The sequence below is a fragment of the Haplochromis burtoni genome, unplaced genomic scaffold (genome assembly GCF_018398535.1).
Source record: "Haplochromis burtoni strain Fernald_Lab_line unplaced genomic scaffold, NCSU_Asbu1 Contig_1206, whole genome shotgun sequence".
Lineage (NCBI taxonomy): Eukaryota > Metazoa > Chordata > Actinopteri > Cichliformes > Cichlidae > Haplochromis > Haplochromis burtoni.
In genome coordinates, this window is record NW_024583567.1 from 1,321 (window position 1) to 13,103 (window position 11,783).

At 38.4% G+C, this 11,783-nt stretch overlaps 1 long non-coding RNA gene across 2 annotated transcripts; it reads left to right on the forward strand.

The window, feature by feature from the left end:
- Positions 1–2,161: 2,161 nt before the first annotated feature.
- On the forward strand, positions 2,162–4,928 carry LOC121813154. Of its 2 annotated transcripts, XR_006053543.1 has the most exons (5): positions 2,162–2,478; positions 2,644–2,724; positions 3,107–3,178; positions 3,319–3,357; positions 4,201–4,928. It is a non-coding gene; the product is annotated as an uncharacterized LOC121813154 (long non-coding RNA). The 2 variants fall into 2 exon arrangements; XR_006053542.1 differs by having other exon boundaries at positions 2,162–2,724.
- The last annotated feature ends 6,855 nt before the right edge of the window (positions 4,929–11,783 follow it).

Below are 11,783 nucleotides of genomic sequence, written 5' to 3' on the forward strand. Positions count from 1 at the left end.
TACTGAAGTTTGGCTAGCTGGTATATAATGATGTGCTACGTGACCGCTAGCGACACAGCTATGTTAGCATAATATAAACAAGCTAACTTTTTTTCCACTCGATAAAAGTTAACGTGAGTGTTCTCGGTGGTCAGGAACAAATGTAATCGCATGGCAGGATGCTGTAAAAGGACCAAACTTCAGCCAGGAGAACAACTGAGATAATCCATCCACAATACGAGGTTAGTCATTCATATACTGCTGCATGGGCTGGGCTGTAGTTACATCATAAGGTTTTAAAAACTGAGCTTAAATAAATGATTAGTGGTAATAAAAGCCGAGGGAGGTCAACAGTGATCACTGACTGTTTTAGGAGCTTTTTGAGATCAAATAGAAGAAAATACAAAACATTAAACATGTTAACAACACAAAAGCCATATTAAACGCAGACTACTTTAGGCCCGGAAGTAGGATTCGTCGCGTCATCACTGAACAACCGGATAGGCAGAATGCAGAATGTAGCCTGCCTCTCTTTCTCTCTCTCTGGCTCTGTTCCTGTGCTACTGAGTGTAATTACCGCCCCTCCCCCCTCTGCCCAGCGTAAAGCACAAGGCTCGCGTGCAGAGTGAAGCGGAAAAAAGTGGGAGAGAGAGGCTGAGAGAAAGAAAAAAAAAAAACAAAAAAAAACCACGTGACGGCTCGCGATAAGGAGCCGGCTCGCGTCGTTCACGTCAAAGAACCGGCTCTAAGAGCCATTTCGTTCGCGAACGACCCATCACTATAAGGAATGAACTAAAAAAAGCCACATCCAAAATCTCCCTTACCACTGATGCTTGGACAAGTCTGGTCACAGAGTCCTACTTAGGGGTAACTTGTCATTTCATTATTTGTTCAAAGACGCCATTGCTGCTGTTTGTATATTATCAATTTTTTGCTATGATTTCCTTTGTTATATTTGTTTTGCAAAACATTTAATTTTTTGTTAAAAACAGAAGATTGTAGTACAATGTTATTGTGGATTTTGTTTTGTGAATGAAGAGCACTTTTTGGCAGAAAGCAAAGTGAATGTTACATTTTGTTTGTTTAAAGACACCATTGTTGCTATTTATTTGAAATGTTTTGTTAACTTTTCCTTAATTTTATATATGTTTGCACATTTCATTTCTTGTTAAATGCTATCTCTATTGTATTGATTGTACGACCTCTACAACTTTATTTTGCAATTTTTTTTATTAAAAGGTCTTCAAATGAATAAATTTGTGTTTTTCATTTATATACATAAATTAATAAATGTGAAATTGCTATACAAGTCAAATAATGGGGAAAAAATCGTTAATCGAATCGAAATCGAATCGGATTGAAAAATGAATCGTTAGATTAATCGATGCATCGAAAAATTAATCGCTAGATTCATCGATTAGGAAAATAATCGTTTTGCCCAGCCCTACTCCACACATAGACTTGGTTCTGCTTCTATGCCCCAGCTTTGTTTACTTTTTCCCACCGAGGCTTCTAGACTTCTGATTGGCCAACATTTCTGCACGGTTAGGAATCTAGCGCCACCTGCTGCTTTGGCATGTTCATAGCAGCGTTTTCCTTCATTTCTCCCTTTATGTGTGGACGGGATTATTTTTTAAAACGAAAACGGAAAATCTCCGTTTTCAAAAATACCCGTGTACGTGTGGACGTAGCCTCAGTCTCTGACTGGAAGCGCTAATTCGTCATTCGGCTTTTGTCAGACTAAAGTAACTGTTAAAACTGTTTGAAAAGCTAAGCTATACAACAAGGAGAGATTGAGAATTTCCTTTTAGTTCTCAGTTTATTTGATATTGACAAAAGTTAGTCAGTTTTGTCTGTTCTTCTGTAAAACAAACTAAGATTTATTTTTAGAATTAATATTTTGTTTCTAAGTGGAATTGACAATTTAGTCTGTTTCGTTTGTTCTATTTTGAAACTTAAACGCTTTAGCGGCTGCCTTTTGTGTAGTTTGCAATATTTGCCTTTATTTATCTGAAAAAGTCTCATGTTCCTTAAGTACATCTACCCTGTTGAACTTATTATGGGAAATAAATATTTAAATAAAAACAAGCTGCTGATTATTTCACATTTTACTTGTGAGCAACGGCACATTTAAATCTTACAAATATAGTTATTTGGCTTATATCGTGATAGATATCGTTATCGCCTGAAATGAAAAAAACATATTGTGATATGAAAAAATCTTATATCGCCCAGCTCTATGGCAAAGTATTGAGAATTCTAACCTCTTACATTCTGTTTCTGTGGAGAAAGACACTCCAGTGATTTACTTTATATTTCATCATTTAGTGGCCCAAATATTTTGAACATAGTGATAGAGAAAACCCGTGCTATTTTGCCATTTTTAGTAAGAAGAAAAAGCCACTCCATCTATCATCCATCCATCCGTCCATCTTCTTCCACTTATCCGGGGCTGGGTCGCGAGGGCAGGACCCCAAGCAGAGAAGCCCCAACGATCAGGTGCCATTCCCCGACCTGGAGGCACAGAGGAAAAAACCCTCTCCTCCACTGGCAGAAACCCTAACATACAGCCAGCAAGCCAAGGGGATACCATGTTCCCTCAATGGTCTTGTCATAGGGGTCTTATATGCCACTTGAATTTTAAAATTGTATTTTGCTCTTTAGGATGTGATTTACTTGCAAAAAGGGAAGTCAGAGGATTGTGGATTGGGTGAGAAGAGTGTGGAGACCCACCATAAAGAAGAGGTTAGTGGGACTAAACTACTTTAAATGTGGTAAAGATTAATTGGAGTTGCACATGAGCTAACACATAATTACACAATGAAAGGTAAAATCATCAAGAAAACAATCCATTTTCTCTGTATAAGTATTTAGTAATCAGGTTCAGTATTGACTGATGAAGGAAAGCTGATGTAATCAGTCAGTTGGCAAAGTACTAACCTCTTAAGTTCTGTTTGTGTGGAGAAAGACAGTCGAGTGATTTACTTTATATTTCATAATTTAGTGGTCCAAATATTTTGAACAAAGTGATAGAGAAAACATGCTATTTTGCTATTTTTAGTGAGAAGAAAAATCCAGTTCTTGTCTATATGCCCCTTGAATTTTAAAATGGTCTTTTAATCTTTAGGAGGTGAGTTCCTTCCAAAAAGCAAAGTCAGAGGATAGTGGATCAGTTGAGAGGGGATCGTTGCACACAGAGGTAAGTTGGAGTAAACTGGTTTTAATTGTGCATATATGAGTTAGACAAGTCGATGGCTTGTATAACTTTAACTTGCAAGATGTACTAAGTGTACTGGGGTTAATGTTTAATTTAATTCCATGATGTATCTTTTTAAGCAGGAACCCACAGTGACTTCTCTCTGAGGCCCAAAAAAGATGGTGAGAGTGCTGTCAGTCTGGTCATTGTGTTGTAGTTGTTCTGAATCCAAGTTTTCTGGGTGCATCATGGGCTATTGCAGATGTTTTCTTTAGCCTTGTAGGACCTTGCTTCCACATATCGTTAGCTTCATAGCATAAGTGCCTAAGTCATTTTTTGGTCAAATTGCATGTGATATTTAAAAATATGCATGTGATATTTAGAAAATTAGTTTTTTCTTGTTTTCCGAAAACACAAAAAAATGACTTAGGCACTTATGCTATGAAGCTAACGATATGTGGACGTCACATTTTAGGTTGTCTAGACAAAAATACAAAATTTTGCTCTACGAGGGTCTCAATTCCACTTACGAGAACATTATACTGCCTCTGTTCTATCAAAATGTAAAACAAATGTCCTCATAAGTGGGTCTCATTTTTCTCAGAAACAAAAATCTGGTAAATTCTTTGTTTTTACACTCATCAGGTCCCAATCAGCCCAAATAGCAAAGAGAAATTAAAAATGCATGCCATGAAAGAGATCGCGTCTTAGCACATTAAGCTAGGATTTGGCTTACCAGGATAAAGAAATCTGATGCAAGTAATCAACTGTCAGATTATTAAGTAGTGGAGACTATGAATTGTTGTTGGTGTGCATGTGGCTTAACTCACACCAAATTAAAACATAAAAGTTAAAATCTTTGGGAACATTCATGGCTTTAGTTAGATTTCACTGAGTAACCATACACAGATCCTCCCTTCTTTACAAGACATATTGAGAAGACACTGATTTACATGTGAGCATCTTTGTTATATGAAATGGTCACATGCCCTAAATGTCTTTACTTTTTTGCTTTTGTGTTATAGCCAGAAGACATGGGTGTCACAGTTCCAATGGATGATCAGGACATCCAGTTGCCACGTCTGGACAGATGTTCAAAGTGTTTATGCTTTTATCATTTCAATTTTGTGTTCGAAAAAAAAAAAAAAAGCTTAAAGGCTGAGTCACAAAAAAAGTTCAAGACACCCTTGAAGGAAAAACAAAGTTCTTTATGTTTTTGCTAAATTTAAATCTGCTTTAAAAAAAATGAAGGATTTGTTAGTATCTGTGTTCTAAATGTCAAACAAAATAAAGATATTTCAGTTCTGTGGACTTGTATTTATCAGGACTAAATAGCAACACATAGAAAAAAATGATTTTGACAATACTTTAATTTTAGTATTTTTATTCATAATTATTTGGATCTGGAGCAGGTAACTAGTACTTTTAGAAATATGGCCTTCTATGTAAGCATTGGGTCAAAAATAAATCTACATATCAAGATGCTGGGTCATTCAAAATACAATAGTGGAATATTGGGTGCTTTCATTTGACTCAACATCTTTTATTACTTCAAATCTTTCTGAGCTATTGGTTGTACTAAGTTGCTTGATTCAACCAACATTCAACTACATTACCCCTTATTAGGGATGTCCAGATCCGATCACGTGATCGGAAATCAGGCCCGATCATGTGGTTTCAGATTCAATCGGGGCTGCATCAGTGGCGGAGCGGGGTTTTTTTTTTTACTGGACTTAAGCCCGGGTTGTTTTTTCAGAAGTCTTTTGGAGTGTAATTTTTCATAGTTAGATGCCTGACTTACAACTGTATAAAACAAAAACTACACACAATATTCGAAGCACATAGTGCACACTGTGAGAATTTACGACTGTGCGTAAATCCCCCCTAATATTGGTATGATCCGAGCTCAGACACTAAGCGACTGAACGAGGGGGCGGGGGGAGCTGCTGCCTGCCAGTGCGCTTTCGGAGAAGTGGAGACCGGCAGACAGAGGGGAACTGAAGTTTGACCAGGTACCAAAGAAAATCATTCATACTGTACAAATAATGTAAATATGACGGTGAAAGATTGATATCAAACTGATCACTTGACCCATATTACATTACTTGTTCTTCAAGTGAATCAACAAATGGCGAAGTGAAAAGCCGAACAACAACAATGCTGTTTCTTTAGAGAGTCTTAGCTTACATGTGTGTTTATTTCATATTTTCAGTTGTTACAGTCTTTACAATTAAGAAATACAGATAGTTTCTGTCTTTACTCTTAAAGTTAACAAATATTTTTTATATTTATCAATCTAAAAAAATATAAACATTTAGTCTGATTTGATGTTACAATTAAAAAAGTGTTTGTGTTTTTATCTGAAGAGTATGTAAATATCTGTTTTCAACTGTATATTTGATGATGTTGGTGTTTGGCTTGATTGTCAGCACAAAGAGAGAGAGGAACAGAGATGAACAAGAGCAGGTGAGACACACATGTTAGTCAAATGGTTGTTTACCAAAAGTATCACCGTATCATAGGTCCTCATGTATCTCGTAGTGTTTCTTTTTAGGTTTGTTATTTTTCAAATTCTATATTTATTAAGTTTTGCAGCTTGTTTGCACAACAAGGCTAAATAATTATATAAACTTTTCTCAATCTAAATAGTGGACTTTGGTAGAATTAAAAAATAAGTGTAGTGCAGGTCTATGATGATTTTAGTGCTACTATCATCTAGTTCTGATTCTGGTTCTGTCTTGGTTAAGTCCTCAGTAGTCCTGATTTTGAACTGTTGTAGTCCTGTTTTAATTATAAACAGATTAAGAACAGAGGCGGTGGTTTACGACACCAACTGTCTGCCATCTATAATTCAGTTTTGAGTTCCCTCCCCAGACGCCTTAACGCCCACTCACATCCTGGGCCATCTGACCTCAGGAAATCACATAAGGTGGGGCCAGGTTTCACTTGAGCTCACCCAAAACCTTGGCTGATTGGGACCCACACCCGCTTTCACACCTTGGCTCAGGTGATTAGAGGATCATCAGGGGTCCTTTTGTCCCTCTTTGGGGGACTCCCACTGGGTTTAAATCTGGGACTCTCCACCATTTGACCTTAGAACTGAAGAAGCTTCTCGGATGAGAGGTGAAACGTCTTCAAGCAACTTAAAGAAGTCCAGACGCTTTTCTTTGCAAGCTCCTTTGACTACGATGACCTGGATGACTGAGAACCTTCACAAACATACTGTTGTCTTTCTGGTTTACTTGTCTGTTACAAACAATGTTTAAAGATTAAAGAATGAGTGACAAAAGAGGATTAGCACAGCCGTGGTCAACAGTTTTGGGAGTAGCACAAAATTATTTCATTGTTTCATTCAGTGTGCCATTTCAGTTTTTATTTTATTAATTTTTATATGCTTACGTGATCTAGTGAAGAACATTCACAATTGCAGAGAAATAAAAATGTAGGTTTAATTTTGGACACTACTGTAACTGACAAATCCTTGAGGACAAACAAAGTTCATTCTGTTTTTCATGAAGAAATCAAAGTACTTAGTGATAGCTGTGTATTAAATGTTCAAATAAAACAAAGAAATTTGAGATATGTGGACAGTTTTATCTTGTTTTATTAAAGCGTAAATACAAAAATGATGTTAAACATTGATTTGGCAAGTTCTTTTTGGAAATCATTCCAGTGATTGTAAGAAGCATATGACTAGTTCTTTAGGAAATACTTAAAGAACTAGACATGTTGGGTGTTATGGTCCCAAAACACCAAAATCATGTTAGATATGACCCAACAATGGGTCTTGTACTGAGAAATTTGTTCAATGATGAGATGTTGGGTTAAACCCGATATCTCAATATGAGACCCAGGAGCTCTTTACAAACCTCTTACCTCATGGTGTATATCGTCTGTATTGAGATGGTGGGTCATAGGGCTTGACAAAGGACTATTGGCCACTGACTAAACCTATGAGATGTGAAAATTGGTATGAATTCGCAGTGATGCTGCTAGTTTCAGACACACCGCAAAGGGACTGATTATCCTGTCAAACTCAGTATGTATTGTGGTGACCATTTGCGGGTCTCCATTCGCAGAGCAATGTCCTTTGCCCACCAACCAACCATTTTGTCCTGTAGTGTATGTTGGAACGGTTGAATGGTGTTGATCAGCCTATCTGAGTTTATGGTTAACTGACCTGAATAGAGCCTGCCCAGTGCGATCCCACACCAGCCAACTGCGCTGTACATGATGTTGAATAGAGGGCACCGCCAGTACTGCCTCCTGCTCCGGGAACCTTGGTGGCTGATAACCTAGAGAGACTTCAAACGGAGAGCCACCAGAAGCAGATGATGTGGGTGTTTTATATGCACACTCTGCCCAGGGGAGGTAAGTGGACCAAGTAACTGGATTATGGGTGGTCATACAGCGGAGTGTGGTTTTGAGTTCTTGGTTAAGTCTTTCTCTCTGACCACCAGATTGGGGATGGTACCCAGAACCAGGCAGGGTTTGGCTCCAATGTCAGTGCAGAAAGCCTTCCAGGCCTGGGACCTGAACTGCGGACCGCGGTCGAAGGCCATGTAACTGAAAAACCTTTATCACCAGAATATTAGCAGTTTCTGTGGTAGTGGGTAGTTTATCTAATGCTACAAAGTTAGCAGCATTGGAAAATCTGTCAATGATAGTGAGAATAGTGGTTTTGCTTAATGATACAGACAGCCCTATGACAAAATCCAATGCAATGTGTGACTATGGACAGTGTGGCACGGGGACAGGCTGTACTAGTCCATGATGGCCATTGCGTGTTAGACTTATTTCATGCACAGACTGTACAGGCAGCCACATACTCCCTGACATCTTTCTCTAAGATGTCCCACTAGGTGTCTCAATTAGTGAACTTGTCCTAGCTCTCCCTGGATGACATGCAAATTTTGCGTTATGTATCCAGTCCAGAACCTCAGAACGAGCTGTGGTGGGCACCAAACTTTGTTTAGCGGCTGGGTCGAGCTCTGTCCCTAAGACCAATCTGATCTCTTCCTCCACCTACCACACAACTGCCCCACCTTACAGCTGACAGGTAGGTTGGAACGAGCCTCCTCCACTTCTCTTCTGGAGGCAAACTGTGGGGAGAGCACATCTGGCTTGAAGTTTCAGGAGCCTGGCCGATACCAGATGGAGAAGGGAAAACGATTAAAGAATAACAACCACTGTGCTTGGTGGGCATTCGATCAGTGTGGAGGTAAGTGACGTGGTTATGGTCTGTGCATACTACAGACCATACTGTGCATACTACAAAGGTTTTTTTTATTTTTAAAAACCTTTTGAATGAATTAAACCATTCGTTTTAATTCATTTTACATTTTTAACTATTTAAATATAATAAATTATATTATTTTAATTATACAGTTTTTAATTCGTGTGCTTTCCCTTGGCGGCTCCACTGCTCTGTCCGTTTGGAGGAAGGTTTCCCTCCTTTAAAAAAAACACTGTGGAAATAAAATCACCTTCGCTCCGTTACACATATTACAGGATATATTACAGCAGTGAGCTTGAACTCTGGGTCAAAGATTCTGTATTCTGTAAAAACTAAATTTTCACTGCTTTTATGACCTTTTTAGTGGGGAGAACATAGCTAGGATTTATTGATTTAACAAATCTTTTGAATCCTTTGTCCTCCACAGTGCTAAATGGCTGGGAATCCTCAATCACCATGCTAACCAGGTCTTCGTCTATTTGAGATTGCTCTCCTCAGGAAAGACAATAAAGACAAAGCACAAATATAAATATCACACACGTAACTTAAAACAGTTGTATAATATTGTTATATCATTTAGTAACATTACAGCATGCTATGTTATCATGGCATTTGATGGCTCACCTGGTCTTGCTCCACAATCGGTGTTCCCCCTATTCTCATGCAAAGCTCTGTAGTGCCTAAGCATGGATGAGGTGTTGTTGTTATATCCCAGCTCCCTGGCACATAGCAAAACTCCTGCCACAAACTGGCATCTCCATCATATTTGTGAATGATCAGCTTAGGAAGCTTTACCGATGCTCTCTGTGCCAATGAATGAGCAGAGCTAGCGTCACTCACCCTTTGATGCATGGCTCGTTCGCGGCAATCCTCATTTCTCTTAATTATGCGCCGTGCACGGCTCTTGGACAGGATGATGCGCTCCTTATATTCCTCTGAGCTTTCGATCTCCATTTCCAGGTCATCCAGAGCTGTTTTACGTTCTATTTCACTATCTAAGGCATACAAGCTGAGCTCCTTTGCCGACAGCATTTCCAGTAATGTGCTCAGATGGTCAGATGGTCAGATTTGGTTTAGCCATTTCAGAGTCAATTTGATGTACAAGTCGTGTGGTAGCACCTCTTATCGTCCCACGTTTCCGTTTTGTTCTTTCCATTTCTCTCTGATGCTCGTTATCCGCCACTCCCGCAGCTTCGGCGGCAGCGGCTCCACGTAAGTCCTGTTCGCTCATTTCTCCCGGGTTTCGGCACCGCACCAAAAAATGTTGTGGCGAATCCACTTAGCCAAAAAATGGATCGGACATCAGTTGTAGAAACGATAGTCTTTATATGAGGCTTCAAAAAGGGGAATGTACAACAAATAAACTTCTCGACATAAGAGTAACATATAATGGCTTCTCAAAACTTTCTTTGCTAGCTAAAAAAAAACCCAGAGTAACTTTCGTCTACCACAAAGGATTCTGGGAAACGCAGTTTTCTAATGAAAATACCTGTTAAATGAAAATTAAATCTATAAATAACAGCTCTCACTAAACATGTGACTAACACTTAAATCACTTACAAAATAACCAAAATGCTTTTATCAAACAATAAACTGCAATAAAGTTACAACATACTCAGCAGTGAGAACAGAAGGCATCATTTTTGGACAGATAACCATCAGAGCAAAGAGGACCAGAGGTACAGCTGCTCTTTAGTTATAACTTTGGATAGAATCTAGCAGTATTTACTTTTTCTTCCACTCTTTATGCTAAGACATTTCACGTCTCATGCCCCACCAAGGTTTTTGTTCAAACCTTCTGTTGGCCATCGGAAACCAATTAGAAGAAGGTTGTTTGAATTAAGGGTCACCACCAAGGCCCTGGGTAAAATAAAGAAGGATTATTTTGAAATGCAAAAAGCGGATTTTAAAGCTAAAGATATTGAGCCTGGAATAAACAGATTAGGGGTACTTTTTGAGGAGTTACCACAGGTATGTTGTCTTGAGATTTAGTATAAATATTCTGCTCAGGAAACATACATTATTTTAACAGTTATTAAATGCCATACATCTAACTTTGGATGGAGCAGCCCTCATTTCTAGAAATCTGGCCAAATTTGTTAAACCCCCCAAAATATGACAATCCAGAGTTGGGACCAGGAAGCAGAGTTGCAGTCTTACACGCCTCTCTGCAGCTTCTCTCCTCCTGTTATCCCCCTGATTTTTAAACTCTTTTACTTTCACTATTTTTACTCCATTCATGTTCACCTGTCCACCTCTCTCTCATATACATATATATTCTGTCTTTCTTCTACTGACCTTTTTCCTCTTTTCTCCAGAGCACTGGTTATTCAATTTAGTCTCCGTCAAAGCTGTCATAGAGCTAACATACCAAAAAATTCAATTAGGAATCACCAATTAATCAAACATGCACGTTTTTGGACTTTTGGAGGAAGCCAGAGTGCTCAGAGGAATCTCACACAAAAACACCCTATCTGGCAGATTGCTACCCAGAACCTTCTTGCAGTAAGGCAACTATGCTAACGACTGCACTCTACCACCCCAGCCCCATATTAATTATGCGATTGTGTTTAAAACCTAAAAGTGATCATTGTTCCTCTTTTTAAGTCTGATTGCTCAGCCTGTCTGAAAAACCTTCTGTCAGGGAGGACGGAAGAGAGAGAGAAGCTAGGAGCAGCAAATCTTTGACTTTTAAATGTAATTACATAAAAGCTAAACTCTTCAGGTCTAAGGGCTCCAGATGTCAGCACTCTGATTTGTGTCTGATCTGTTGATATTGAAAGTGTTGATTGAACTACAAAGCTTATAATTTTTCTTGTTGTTTGAACTAAATGTGTGTGTTTGTTTTCAAACAGAGCCAGATGTTGTCCACCAGTCCAGCCACTGCAGGTCATTCTGGTCCCCCCCAGCATCTCAGACCAGAGTTGACAGAAAGAGAACACTGATATGTTAAAGTTGGACTTTTCTCATTTGTTATAATGAACTCAACCTCAAAACTGCATCCCTTGCTATTGGAAAAATTTTTTTTAAAAGAGGAAGCTTCTATTAATCCTTTAAATATCTATCTATAAATGTATACGAATTTAAAATTAAACTTGACTGAATAATCAAAGACATTTCACAATATGTGAAATTTTAAGTTGCTCTAAATTAAATTAATTATTAAAAGATTAGAGTAAACCTTGTTCTCTCATTATTTTACAGCTAATTTTAACACATTGTTTTTACTGCTCCTTGCCGTGGGAAACATTCATACTCTCACACTCAATGGTTTCAGATGAAAACACAAAGCTGAATTGTTAGCGATAAACCACAAACTCATGAAAAAGTGACTCAGAATGTACTTTCATCTGTATTATATCTCCCGAAAAA